The sequence below is a fragment of the Manacus candei genome, unplaced genomic scaffold, assembly GCF_025592945.1.
Source record: "Manacus candei isolate 608988 ecotype Guabito, Panama unplaced genomic scaffold, ASM2559294v1 h1tg000034l, whole genome shotgun sequence".
Classification (NCBI taxonomy): Eukaryota; Metazoa; Chordata; class Aves; order Passeriformes; family Pipridae; genus Manacus; species Manacus candei.
This window is the reverse complement of record NW_026138082.1, coordinates 10,500,219-10,515,390: the sequence shown is the minus strand read 5'-3', so window position 1 is coordinate 10,515,390 and position 15,172 is coordinate 10,500,219. Positions and strand designations below refer to the sequence as shown.

General features: G+C 40.0%; 1 long non-coding RNA gene across 2 annotated transcripts in view; it reads right to left on the bottom strand.

The window, feature by feature from the left end:
- LOC127473093 (uncharacterized) overlaps positions 1 to 9,690 on the bottom strand; it is a 60,799-nt gene extending 51,109 nt beyond the window's left edge. For both annotated transcript variants that reach the window (XR_007905272.1, XR_007905273.1), the window contains exons 1-2: positions 9,519 to 9,690; positions 7,074 to 7,139 (exon numbers count right to left, since the gene is read on the bottom strand). This is a non-coding gene — a long non-coding RNA (uncharacterized LOC127473093). The remainder of the gene's footprint in view (positions 1 to 7,073; positions 7,140 to 9,518) is intronic.
- Between the last annotated feature and the right edge of the window lie 5,482 nt (positions 9,691 to 15,172).

The window sequence follows — 15,172 nt, the reverse complement described above, 5'->3', positions numbered from 1 at the left end:
ATTCTCAGGCATATCAAACAGCTATTATAGGCTGCCACAGAGCAACAGTATAGAGTCTACAAGGTGGAGACCATGTAAACTCTGAGATACCTGTAATTTGCCAGTTTAGCCCAATCAGTAGACACTTCACATAGTATCTGTCCCAGAAAGATTGGGGGTTTTTTAAATAATCTTTTAGTTGCTTGAGGTCTGTGTTACATTCAGAAAAAGGAAACTAAGCTGGGCTTTGCTAGCTCAGCTGATATAAACCCTGGTGGTTTTGACTCTGCAGCAAGAAACAATTAAATAAGACATACAGAGTTTATTAAAGTCTTGGCTCTTCACGTTACTGACACATTTGGTAGAGATAGCAGTCTAGGCACAGGAAGATCCAATCTTGTACAAAATAGTCCAAGACTCCATGAGAATCTTTTACTGAGCATAAATGACCTCTCCAGATAATATCCATCTGCCTATTAATTATACCACCTGGTCTGGTATTACCCTTCCAAATATTGGATAAAAGCAGTATTTAAGTTTTTTAATTTTTAATATTTGGCTTACAGCAGGATGTGTAGTTTTCCCATGTATGTGCATCTAATAGGCCCTATATCCTTAAATAAAGTGGAAGGACAAATATCCTTGAACTAGACTTGTGCTGCTAAATTGCTTAGCAAAAGGTGGAATAACTATTTAGAATTTTGTTAATAGGGAAAATTTGTTAAAATCATATTAGTGGAAACATAAAATGGAGGAGTCACTTAAGTAGTTCTTGCAATACTGATCTATAGCCTGGAAAACTACCCACAGGTTTCTCTTGGGTCAGTGGGGACACAGAGTGTTTCCAGGCACAGCTCCATAATTCACCTGTTAAGAAGAACAGGACTGAGTTCAGCACTTCCAGTACTCAGTGAGCCCTTCTTTATCTCGTGTCTAGGGAGAGGGGTGGCAGGGGTGTGAAATTTGTTTTGGACTGCTTTCTTAAATGTCCAAAAAATGACTTCCGGGCAAATTCACTAAAAAAACATACTAATAATTGCTCATTTTTGCTAAAGCTGATCACGGTTATGAATCAACAATAAACAATTCAGGTGGATGAGAACATTGCATGTTGCAGTTTTGTCCCCGACTACCTAAACATAAATAATCTCCAAACAATAGCCAGAGTTGCTGGGAAGCTACTTGAAGCTTCATAATTATCCTCATTATGTTACAGGTTACATAGGTTATATGTTTGAAGGTAACCCATCAGCAGACATCTTGATTACATATTTCCAGGCTGACATCACCCACACATTTCACTTCTTGATAATTAATTCTATGCAGCACACGTATTGTTACAGTCATATAAAACCTTTCATTATGATCTTGACACCCTTGTTAATATTGTACCAAATTTTGCATGAAAGAAGGGATTCCGTCTCTTTGTATTTTTAGCAATAATATACATTCACTACTCAAAGAACAAGAGTTTTAATTTTGGAAGGGAATGGTATTTTCAGGCAAAGATGCTCATAGAAGTAAGATATCACTTGGTGGAAAGACTAATGTGATTTCAAGACTGTGACAGACAGAAGATCATCTGAATTATTTTAAATCTGTCTGACATTTTCTAACCATATGCTGATATAACGTTTATATGCGGTGGGTATGTTGATTAAAACCTGTTGTACAAAAGTGAAAACATACAGTAGTTCATGCTTATTCTTCTCTCCTGTGTCTAATTGTCTGGCAGTGTTAGTGGAGAGATGAGAACAGTACTACTGATTTAAAGGAACTTTCCCTTGTTCTCAAACATCCTTCCTTGCTATGAATGCAGTCAACGAAACGGTAACACAGGTTTTGACCCCAGTGCAGGCTGCGAGTGTTCTCCCTGGAACCACAGCTAAAAATGGCTCCAGCTTTCCTGGTATTGCCCTAAGTTTGCACTGAAGACTTCCCAGTACATCTAGTTCCCTGTTTGCTCTTGTAATCACTGAAACAACTCAGTCACTAAAGAACAGTCTTATGGAAGTGCTTTTTATTATGAAAATTCCTTTGCTGGCCTATAATATTTTTTCCTTAATCTTTCTTTTTCCCCCTAATTCTCGCAATCAGGGATATTTTCAGGTGGATTATTATTAGGAGAAGGATCCAACATAAATATCAAAGGTGCTGTACACCAGACTAGGTCTAGAATTTCTCACTACCACGATACTCATCTTCAAGCCAGCTGGGTGGCCGGAAAAATAATAAATCTGATCCATGCAGAGCAGATGGCCTGGAATGTCTCATTACTCAGAGGTGAGTGCAGGATCCAGTTGACTAAATCTGCATGGCATCCTAGAAGTTTGCTCTTCTCCTTAGTCTTTACTCATCAACGTTTGCAGTTCTTCGGGACTGCATCACTGGACTGTCTTTTTCTTCCCCTACTATTTCTCCTTTCCATCTACCACTCTGAATTCAAAAGATTTTCTTTTTGCCAGCTTGGGGAATTCCTTTGTCCTGTCTACCTTCTGAGGCTACTTTGTCCCTTTCATCCTATTCAGGGCCCTTTGTGCCCAGAGCCGCAGGGTGCTCAACAACCTGAATTAGGCTGGCAGCGATGAAGTGGGTGTCCATACTGAGCTTGGCACAAAGTAATGCTGGTACTAGCAAAGTAATAAAGCATATTTCCAATTATTAAAGGTGGTTGATTACACTAGACTCTAAATTTGAATTCTAACCAGGAAGAACATACAGAAGTGTTTCTACTTAATTCCTCAGTGCATAAAGTGTTCAGATGTTCACAGTTCAAATGATCATAGATGTTCAAATTTTCAAAGTGCTCATAAGATACAACGTTCAATGTCCAATACAGAATTAGTTTAGATGTTCAAATTAGACTCAGAAACCTGTAGTGCATGCTCATCTGCAGATATTTTACTTCCTTAAAATATCCTCTCTTTCATTAATTTCAAGAAGTTGCTTCTACAGCTGCGCTTCTACGGAAAGTGTTGCCCAAGATGCTGTTACTCTTTAACACCTGCTAAGGATTGTGGGAGGATAAACTGTTACCAATTCTAATGCAACAAATTTCTATTATTAAATTTCATTTCATTAAGGAAACATAAACAAAAGTTGTTTTGTTTTCTCTGGGAATCAAATCAAATCAATTCACTGCATTGGGTAGCAAAAAGAAACACCATGCTACTTCAGAAAGCCAACAGCCTAAAGGCTGTTTGGAATGATTTCTTGGATTTCAAGAAATGCCTTTACAAATAAATCACTGTGGTAGTGCTCTTGTTCATAAATATCTGAATTGATTTTTTAAAAAAAAGAACTCAATGTCTCTGGGAAGTGATGCTTGGGAGGACAAAGTGGAATGGGAATCTCTCAGTGGAGATCTTGCAGGCTCACATTTCAAAACCCTCTCTGTCCCCATTAGTTCCAGTTGCTAGAGAGTTTAAATGGACTTCCCATCAGGTGTTACATTTAACTCCCTCCCCCGCGCTTTTAACACCACTCTGTTCGTCAGAGGACAACTTGGTCTAAACAAATATGACTTGAATACAAGATTGTGTCTTGATAAGCCACATAACAGACTTTTTGCATGCTACAGTGAGACAACAAGTAGTGAGTATCTCACAAATTAATACCATCCATAAGGTAAACACACAAAAATATCAATAGAACTTCATTTGGGGAATTAATGTGAGAACTTTTTGGAAATAAGAACAGCTATAAATGTGAGATAACATATACTGGAATTACTTACTATATCTTTACATTAAAGTATAAGTGGTTTTTTTATTTGGTGAAACACATTTTGAGCATTTACAATGTTCAGCACCATTTAAATAAGGGCAAAAATTTGCACATTCTCTGTGCACTACAATCTTCATTACTAGAAGCATTTAACTAAGTGTTTAGGTCTGTACCTATTAAATAAAGCCCTTCCTTAAGTGCAGGTAAATATAGGGATACTTAAGCATGTGGTTAGGTCCTTTTCTCTGTTGTAATTCAGCTTTTTAAATCTAAAACACCTGTTGATTTTGTGCAGAGGCAATTAGCTCTTACTAATTGTAATACTTCTTGTAACCTAATGAGAAGATAAGGTTCAGTGTGTTTAACACATGAGAACAGGTCGAAGTCATGTTGTTGAGGGCAGCCAGGTTGGCATGGTCTGGCAGGGAATAAGGTGTCCTGGTCTCAGCATTTCTCTGGGAGTCTTTCACCTGTAAATCCTGGGTGTAAGTGAGGCCAGCCTCTACAGCAGTTGCTGTCTCTCTGGGCTGCAGCCCAGCAAGAAAAATGAGTTGGTGGTCTCAACCCAGGTGGTTGTGCATGGCAAAAACTCCCAGCACTAACTGATACCCTTGATGACAGAAGTCATGGTAGAAAGAACCAGGACAAAAGTAAGCAGGAAAACATGTAGGCCAGCACAGACCCCTACTCTCTTCTTAACAGGAGGGGAGGTATAAAAGCAAAAGTTTCTGGACCAAGTTATACAAACAAGTCAGCATGGTGGGAATCAGTGACAGTGTCCAGGCTGTATTTTTTAGATGCACAGTGCCCAAAGAAAACCTGAGATAATTTTCTATACAAAGTAAAATTTTGCACAAGGAGAGAAACAGAACACAGCACACTGCACAGGCAGTCTGGAGATAACAAACATTCCCTAACTGAGATACAGATGCCAAAAAAAAAAAAACAACCAAAACTGGTCCTGTGTTCCTGTGGGACAAAGAGGGAGCTGGTAACTTGCCCCTACATCACTTAGAAAATCTTCATCACATATTAAAGCAAAAGTTCACGACTACTAACTTTCACCCCCACTGATGTCTTGTGACTGAATCTGTAAGTACGGCCAAAGTCTAACTCTCAGTCAATTTTTCTTAAATTCACCAGATGGCAAAGATATGGAAAGAGAAAGCAACAGCAATTTTCCTTTTCCCACCATTGAGGGAGAAGGGAAACTGTTTTCTTTAATCAAATTTTGATCAAAGAAATAAAATGTTTATGGCTGATTGTGCAGGGACAGTCAAAATGGAAAATACTAGCTACTAGATAACTCTCCAGCTCCTCATCTAGCTGGAGCACGTGTTACCACATTGTCTCATGCACATTCCCAGCCACCACTAATTAATTACTTGCAGACCTGCCTCCTTTCCCTAAAAATGACAGATGCCGGTGGTCTGCCCAGATGCATCCCCCTGCTGTCACAGCCTCCTCCTGGCCGCCCCTGCGGGAGGCTGGCCGGCATGGTGAGTTAAGCCTAAGATTCTCAGGATTCCCCACAACATAACAGCAATGCTTCAGAGAGTTTCTGCAGCTTGTTATGGAGGATGCCGTGCATGGTTACTAGAGGGTATATTTTCATTTAGTCTGAATGCTTGGCACCCTCAGACCGTCAACAGAAGCCTAGGTAGAAATAGATGGAATTATTTACTTACACTTCCAGTGATGAAAATGATTAGTCAATTAACTTTACTAATATACGGTATCTTGTGAGAAGATAAGATGTCAACAAGTGAAGCTAGCCTCCAGGTCATGTCAAAAAGAACAAGCCCTCTGGCATTTATGCTGATTTATGGTGAACTATGGCAAGTATGTTAATTATGAAAATTCCCGTTTATGTTTACATTCGTGCATTTTTCTTTGGCTATTTCTGATGATAGGCAGATTAGTGCAGCTACTTATAATTTGATCTCATTGACAAGAAAGCATTCAGCCTAGAGAGACGTCCTGCAGCCCCAGCTTCCTGTACTACAACAGGCTGAGGGCACTGTGTTGGTAAATATTTTCAAGGGGAAAATGGCAGCTAAAATTAAACACAATGACATTACTGGGATCACTGGGGAAAAAAAAAAGAGTACAGATGAAAAAGGTTTATAACATGAGACAGGTTCAATTGGTTATTCAGTTGATTTAAGTAGTCCAGCTGGACAATTATAGACAGCTACCAATTCCATTACATAACCATGAAGCAATGTCTTCATGAACTTCTATTTGTGCATCACTGTATCCATCCCGGATATCTAAATCTCTTTTCAGTTCACTTGTACAGTGTAGCTTCTGGATATAGCCCTGCATGTGTTATACATACCATGTAATATAATTTCTTGGTGTCTCAAACCATGTAGGTGCTTCAAGCTTTCTCCAGATGAATGGCCAGCTCAAGAACAGAACATGGTATGAACATGGACAGCCTGGACCAAACGTTTCCATTCATTTTGTGCAAATACAACTTCACTCTCTAACTGTGCACTTCCACCCTCTTGGGTGGTTTTACTCTCCCTCTGCTAATCTGCTGCTCTCATTCTATCAAAGGAATTGGAGCCCTACAGATTAGGATCAAGAAATAGGTTTGCCTCACACATATCTGTGTGAGTGAAACTGTTTAAGCAATTAATTTTAAAAACACTCTTTGGGTCAAAATTGTCTCAAAATCTCAGTTTGACTCCTAATGTGAGGAGTCCTGCCACAGGAACTCTGTGAACTCTCCATGTCTTTGGTTTCAGTGGGCAGTTTTGGTGAAGAGAATATCCAAGTATTATGCTCTCCAGAGAGTGCATGTTTTAGAGATTTCCTCTGAACATTCATCTTCTGTCTTTGGTGAGAGTCACTCAAAGTCTGGTCTCTTCAGAATATCAAGAATCCTTTCAGAAACCAAGGTGATTCACTCCAGCTGATGGCCAACACATAGTCCAGAACATGAGGAGCAACATGCCTACACTTGTCCATATGACCGTAAAACCAAAAAATCCCTATATCTTTCTGACCACTTCTGTGCATCCAGACATCTTGTTTGCTCTGACCACCAGAAGCTGTGGCCTAGCATCAGGAGCAAGCACATTACTTGGACCTGTTCCAGCCTGAGCTACTCTCACACATCTGTGAAAAAGTTAGAAGGGGGTTCAAAGGACAGCCTACCCTAGCATAGCTTACCCTACAGTCAGCTCCAATTTAATTTTGTCCCTTGGAGGCTACCTACAGAAGTTCTCCAGTCACTGTCTTCCCCAGATGTCATCTGTGAACAAAACTGCACATCTCAATGCTCCCAAAGCTTGAATTCACATCTAAACTGTGAGCAGATCCACAAGGGTAAAGATGATGCAAAAAATATCTCTCACCTGAGTGAATCCTGAGTGTTAGTACAGTCACAATTTCTTCAGAGTACAGGAGAATTTCCACAGCAGCTTTCAGATGAGTGAAAGGGAAGAAACAAGGCAACACCATCAGTCTTTGCTTTCTCGTATAGCTGCCACACACTCCAACTAGTGACTTCCTCTCTGCCAATAACTTCACATGATGTACAGCACTTCTGATGGGCCCCTGCGAGCTACTTAAAGATCTGAGACTCTGGGAGAAAACCTGGAAACTACAGGATATGAACCTGTTTTCTTCACCATTTGTTTTCTGTGGATGTCTGTGCAAAAAATTGGAAATCTTTGGAAAAATTTGAAGGAAACCCTTTCGATGTGGAAAAGATAATTTCTCTTGGAAGAAACAGTGAAAAAACCTCTAGTGTCTTTTTCTTAAAGGATATAGCTACTAAACATGAAACAATCAGTGTTCTCTCTATAAAAAATTAAGCCTTTCATATGATGTTACTCCACTGGAAAACTTGCTGTTTTGCATTATTTAAATTCCCCCATTCCTTAGGTCAAATGGCTTAATATGGTGCAGTGTTAGCAATACAAAAATATCTTCACATACATGTTCATGAAGTAAAGCTGAGTATTAGCTATTAGATCAATTTTCATTATTTAAATCCAAAGAACATGTATACAAACATGAAGTTCTTAAGAAGAGGTGATGTAGACAGGTACATAAAAGAGATTACTTTTCTTGCAAAGCTTTAATCTTTTGTATTCTTTAACCAGCCAGGATTAAACACTAGTATTTCCACTATTTCCAGTAGAAACATAGACTTGGTCTTCTAAATAAACAATACAATTCACATTCTTGAATTTAAGAAAATTTTCTTTTGGTTACAAGTAAGTAGCCCACATCAACATTTCAAACTTCAGTTATTAGAAAACAAATAACTACAAGAAAACCTAAAAAACCTTGGGAAGGGATGTTACTTCCTGGGGCTTCAAAATATCCAGAAACTTTGCACCTCCAACTCTAACTAGAAGCCAGCAGAAATTACCCAGGGCATCAAAACATACTTTAAGTATATTGAACAAATAAACTATTTTGAGCTCTTGGTTTAACTATGTCAAGGTTCAGTTGGTCACACAATATTAGAACATACTGGATACAAGAAGGAGATATGTCCTATTTTATTAAGAAGAGGCTATCTCAGAAGTTCAAATGAAAGAGGAATCCAGAATTTTTCCTACTCTGGAAGAAAAACTGCTATTATCAGAATAATATAATTTAGATATTTCCCTCCTTTTCTTGATAGAAAGGAAGAAAACAAGACTTAAGTCACTGATTCCGGGAAGTACTAGGCCTTATCTGCTGTTAGGAGTATCTACACAAATCACTTGGAGGCATGTCCCTGCAAGTTGCTGTGTTCCTGCCAAATTACTAAAAACAGAAACAATGTGAAATGAAAAAAGTGAGCTCATCATATGAGCTTATTTATCCTGCGGGATCCTGAGAACAGTAGCATGGAATGGGAGTAAGGGCTGAGGAAGTACCCATCATTGGGTACGGTCAGAGTCTTATTAAACACCCCGTTCTCACCCCCTCCATGGGTAAGTCACACACAGTAAGTCATGGGGTCAAAATCTTCAAGAGTCGGTAGGGTATGTCTGTTTTAAAATCCCTTCAGAGGTAGCTTAATGGCAGAGACTGCAGGACACAGTCTTTGGATACGGGAGGAGTCTCAGCAATAAAAGGAGTGAGATCTTCCATAGAAACCAGCCTATGCAACCTGTCTCAGTAACGGCCAACCAACACTAAATGAAATAGTCTATGCTCTGAGTACACAGCTCATTTCATACACAGCTGGCCATGCAGCAGTGTGTACATGTGGGTGTGCATGCACATATACTACTTTTAAGATATCAAAACAAAAGCCCTGCACTGCATATATCCTGGAGGAAAAGATGAGAGAACAGATGTGGGATAAGCGTTAATTGCATTGCATGTATCCATACTGTAAGATACTCAGTCTAATGACGAACATTGTAACTGAATCCATGGGGAGCATAAAGAAATGATTTTTTGCATAGTACCTCTAAACTGGAATTTGTGTAATCAAACTCTGTAAAACACGTCTACATCTGCCTGCTGCTAAGATCAGCACCAATACAAACATAAAGCAAACTATATTAATCTCTGTGTATACTATGGCTGAGACCAGGTTGCTGGTTATTCATTTTAGAAGGTGAAATATGTCATGCAATGACATTATGCTTTGTAGATCTAGCTCAGCAAAATGTCTTATCTTTAAATACGGGCGTCAGCCCCAAGGAAGTTTGCTCAATGAAAACCTTGCATGATTAGTGCCAGAAATGAGAGAGTTTCAGAAGCATAAGATACTCCTGTAAAACTGTAACTTTGCAGACAGCTACAGGCACCTCTCCTCTTACACAGGCAGCTGCTCCAGAAATACTCACTTGTTTACTGCCGGCAGCGCGCACACAAGGAGCGCACGCCTCCGCTCCTGCACCGCGTGTAACGAGGGGGTGCGTGCCTGCCGAATCCTCCTGTCAGCAGACCTTCTCGCTTTTCACTTCTTCTTTGTTACTTTGCAAACTCTCAGCTATTTTTTCCCAAGCCGTAACACGGGGGCTCTTAGAGATTATTGCCATTCTCCCCCTGCCTGTCAGACACCTTGTTTCCAAGTATGGTCACTATGAGGAGACTGTCGCTTGGAGCCTTTGTGGAAAATTAATGGCAGACAGGAAAGGGCAAAAAAGACAGGACAGATGGCTCTGTCACCACCAGCAGCCTGATGCCATGAGAGCTCTTCAGTGCCTTTGCAAATGCCACCCTGTTCCACAGACTTACTCTGAAGTTGATCCAATCGCAACCTTGGCAGCTGTCTTTCTTCTTTTTTATAAGATTTTTCCTTGTCCTTTGACTTCCCAGGCTCATCCACGTGGCAAATTCAAAAGGTCAGTTTTTAAATTAGTGACCGGGTGCTGATGATCTGAAATACTGTTTAACTATAAGGGTATTGGCATCTTGCTAGAAGGGGTGTTGAATAGTGTTGTTAATAGGTCTTGTTTACTAGTTGGTTAAAATCCAAATCGAGTCAGCTGAGACTCGAAGATGCAATGAGTAAACTTCTAATTCAAGCAGGCAAATCGAGTGATGTCACCTCACTTTATTCTTTAAATGGCATTCTGTCTAGTTTCACTTTCACAGTGAAATACACACCCGTAGTATATTGGGTGCATGTTGGAAGCACAAAGAGATGCCTCCTCCTTACGTGAGTGGTGCCAGACAAATTGTGGTTTGATTTATATACATACAGAAGTAAAGATAAGACTAGGATTTTATGTGTTTAAAACATGATGAACTTCAACAGGGTAAATAAATTGTGATGTGACGCCAGGCTATAGTCAGAGTCTGCAGAGAGAAAGCTAATCCCTCTGAAGAAGCAGGGCTATGATCTCTAGTTATGTAGTTTCACCTTATATGATTGTAATTATAGGAAAATTCTACATTGCACACATCCCAAGACATCTTGCTATTATGCAAGAACAATTCATATGCTTTCAAAGCCTGGGATGTTTATAGATGTTTCCAGGTTTGGACAAAAGTTTAAAAATAGAGAGTTAGTCTGATGACCAGAAGAGCTAGTGCTATGGTGTGATTTGGGGTGGAACCATTCGTCTAAATGTGAAAATGTGTCACTGTCCCAAATCTACAGACAGTATTTAACTGTGGCCACTTGATACGAAGAAATATCTGAGATCTTGCATACTACGGGAACATTAATGAGAATTCTGAGACAGAACTAAATAGACCATCACTCACAAGTCTGTATCTCTGAAGGTACAGGCTGTTTCCCTACCACCAGGTCTAGCCCCTACTTCACATCAACTTTTCCCATGATGGTTTTGTGTTGCACAACAACACTACTGAGTACTGGAAAGTTTTTTGCTAGAAACCTAGCTACAGATTGCTTTCAGGAAGACAGCTGACACCCACCTTCTGCAGTGGAAAGAGCTTCCTCTGTTGCCGTGAATCTAGGGTGCGGTTGCCATCATACCACTATATCATGGTCAGTGATGTCATTCCTTATGGAGAAGCCTGCTATTCTACATGCTCAATCAAGTTAATTTTGTTTGCCTAATCAAACTTACCTTCAAGCCTGATTCAATGAAAAGTTAAAATGTTGAAGTTTTAATATAAAAGGAAGTTCCAATCTGGGCAAAAAAATTCTCATTCTGTAGTGATGGGTTGCAACTATGCCTGAATATAAAGCGTTAAAAGAATTTACATGGCCTGCCTCAAAAACAGCCCTAAAATAACTGAGCTTGCTACACTGTAGTACCAAAGCTGCTGGCACCAAGCTTTGTGTCAGTAATACACATATCAAAGACCACTCTGTGATAATCTACAACAGGGGTAAACTCTGGATTTATGAAAACAGAAGCTGAATAAGGTATGCAGGATTTTAGGAATATTAAGGATGAAGCACTCTTCCTATCATATTGATTAGTTTTCTAGATTCACCTGAATCATTCAGTATTCCTCCTGTTTCTTGGAGCAAGAAGAAGATATAGCTGAGTTACACTGTTTCCATCAGACCTCACTTCTGCGTTGAGTTCAGACAAATTAGAATGAACATGAATTTTATCATTTGCATTTACAAAGCAAGACAGTGTGCTGTGACAATGTTGTTTGTGGGGTTAAACAGGGAAAGGTGCAAGTCACCGTATGCCAACATGTCTGTTTAGCAAAAAGCTGGTCCTACCTTGTCTAGGCTTTGCTGATATGTCAGTGCTCAGTGACACATATATGGTCTTCAGCTGCAAAGCCTACTGTAGACATCACTATTGAATCTCTTGCAGCCTAAATGGGGTCCCTTAGTCATCCACTTCTAGGTCTGGAAACGTCTTGTTCATTTGTTCTGCATCCTGTCCTAGCTTTAATAAGAGCCTGAAAGCAAAAAGGGTTGCTGAGAAGGCCATAAAAACATTACTACTCTCCAAACATTACTGTCTCTCTTCACTCTTGGTAGTGGACGTGCTGCGTATGGGAGGTGGCATGCTTCAGCCCTTCAAGAAGGAACTTGGAATTAACATGTGTGTATACTTTCCTGTCTTATATTGATGAAGCAGGCAGCTTCCACACTACCTAAATTCACTGAGGGTCATATTTGTCTTTTCCAGGACAGAACAGAAATATCTGCCTCCCTCTCCTGATAAATTTGTCTCATGATCTCTGTTCCTCTCCCTTCCCATTTGTCTTGAATCTTTCCCTAACACATTATCCCTACTCCCCCTCTTTAACTGGTCAAACATTCTGTCCTTTGTCCAGTTAGATGACTCGGCTTTCTTGAATCTGGCCTAGATTTGGCATTTCTACTTGTTGTCCTTGCAGAATATAATAATAAAGTGTTGTCAACGGAAGATAAGCACAGGACTTTTGTTTTTGCAGATGAAAGCTTTTGTTCGTGTTTCCACCTGCTAGATATCACTTAGACATATCAAAATGCATCAGATAACTTCCCACTATTACATTTCCTTGGCAACAAATGCTATAATCCCTACAGGAAAGTTATGTAATGATGAATGGGAGGGAAAGGCCCCCTGTAATCTCCATGGGAGGACAGATACTGTGCCATTCCTTAGCTTCTCTTTCCCATCTCAGAAGCATGGCCTCCTTGGCCATGTTCAACTGTTATTCTGTGTTCCCTCTTTATATGGCAATAATTATATGTCACCTCCATGAGATCTCACTGGGATAGTTGTAGAGGGAGTTTAGGAATATCAGGTTCTTAGGTAATGCACAAAGCCTAACATGAGGTTACTTTTTCCAGGCTGCACGCCTGAGTCAGGTGCTTGGTGGAGGGTAACTAAATAACATCTGCCAACTTAGAGAGCACATGTTTGAAAAACAAAGGTGTTGTTACAGTAAGCCCTGAGTTATTTGCACGAAATTGGAGTGCGGTTCCTCCTCTTGACAGCAAGCGAGCTTTGGTGCCTACATGAGGCCTAATGAAAGAGCAGGGTAAACAAAAAAATACTTGTGATTTTAATAATTTCATTTACCAGATAGATGAGGAAAGAACATTTTTCCAGAAAAAGTCTCAAATTTGAAGACGAGACTATATCCCAGGGTTGAATTTCGGTGGCAACTCCTCAGTAGTAATGTGTGGATAACAAGCTCAGGATCAAGACTGTCTGCTTCAGGAACAGACAAACTCATTGCAAATGGGGAAATGGAACTCCCCTATTTCACAGGTTCAGTTGGGAAGGAATTATCTGCTCTCTGGACTGCAAGCTAGGAAGGAGAGTGCTGCCTGGAGGTATAGACAGAGTGGACCAAGAAGAGCTCCAAAAACAGATGGGGGTAGACACATTACATCTCCCCATCCACCATGTCTCCTGTTTTCTCCTATTTCCTACTACGCTCAATCTTTTGGAAGAGCAACTCAAGTGCTGCCAGTGTTGTGGATCAGAGATTAAAAAATGGATAAAGTCTCTCCATCTTTACTGCTCCAAACTTTACAAGTAATACAACGAGCTACTACTAGCTGCAAACTATTAGGAGAGAGAAAGAGATCACACCATCCCTTTTTTCTGCTAATAAAAAATCTGTATTAAAAAGTAGAGACCAAGACTCTGCTCCTCATGGAATGCTGTCCAGTGGATCAGAAGTGATGTGCAGGCAAGGATAGTTATGTCTCAGTGACAATGGACCCATTTCAATGCCTACCTGTCAGACAACTGCTTTGTACTCACTGTAGTCTGGGAAATGCTGAAAGACAAGGGTTGCTCAACGTAATGCCTCCCAAACACCTCATCAGATACACTGTGTTGCAACAAAGGGCTGGAAATAATAAGGCCGTGCACAGTGACTCAGAAGTCATGTTCAGGACCAGCAGTAGTAGAGAGGAGGGGGAAAGAATGGGGCTGCTGCATGGGGCTGGAAGAGGAAATGTTAGAAGCCAAGGCTATATGAACATGGCATGCATATGGCCTTAGTAATAGAGGATGCTTGGAATAGACAGGATGCCTAGAAGGACGCAGGCAAAGTGTTGGATAACAAGTTATTAAATGTCAAGTGAATGAAAGTGTCTTCTACATCAGGTCAGGTGAGTGCTAATTAATTCTGCCTATGTTAGCAAAATGGGTAAGAACTTACAGCTGAAAAGCAGTTACATGAGGCTGAACAAGATGACTGTATTGCCTCAACATTTAGAGACATGGTTTGCATGATGTTATGGTTACACTGCCTTTCTGAGGCACATTTAGTTCTTATGAACAATAAACAAGAAAACTACCCAAACTGTCCCTGATCATGCTGGGGAGAGTGTGGAGGTGGAGGGTGGAGATAAGGATGTTGGAACTACTTGATCTTCAAGACTGCTTCCAACCCAAGCCATTCCATTCTATTGTTCTAAAACCATGGAGACTACTATTGAAATTATAGAATAGTAAATTAATGCGATAAGAATATTGACTTGAATGGCTTCTATAACAGTAAAATGAATCAAAAGGCAAAGCTTACATAAAATGTAGCATGTATGTGTAGTCTAAGGGAAAATGGGTGATGAAGCAAAGTTTCCCTAAGACAAAACACAGGCAAGGACATGGTTACCTCTAAGCTAGCCTTCTTGCTCAGCAGAATTTGGAACACATTGTTTCCTCATTCATTCTTACCTATGCTCTAGTACCAAAGATGCATTGCACTAATATTCTTACAAAAAGCTTGCATTACCCTGGGAAGCTCATGGATAACCAACATCTTTCACTATATGGCTGATTCTTGTTTTCCAAAAGAAATGTTCTGAAGGGGAAGGCTGCTGATCCCATTTTGATTGGACTCAATGATCCTAAAGGTCTTTTCCAACTTTTACAATTCTATGAATCTATGATTCTTTTCATCCACTTGGAAATACTTTTTAGCTATCTGTCTTTGATTTTGTTTTTGGAAAAGCTCAAGAACCAGAAAAGTGACATTAACATTTTGGGGCTACAGAGTGGTAAAAGTACCAGAAAGGTTCACTAGCAGTTATGAACAGGAAGAAGAAGTTCCTCTGGTCAACTTAAACTTTCCACTTCAACATCCAGTTCCTCAACAAGTGGGC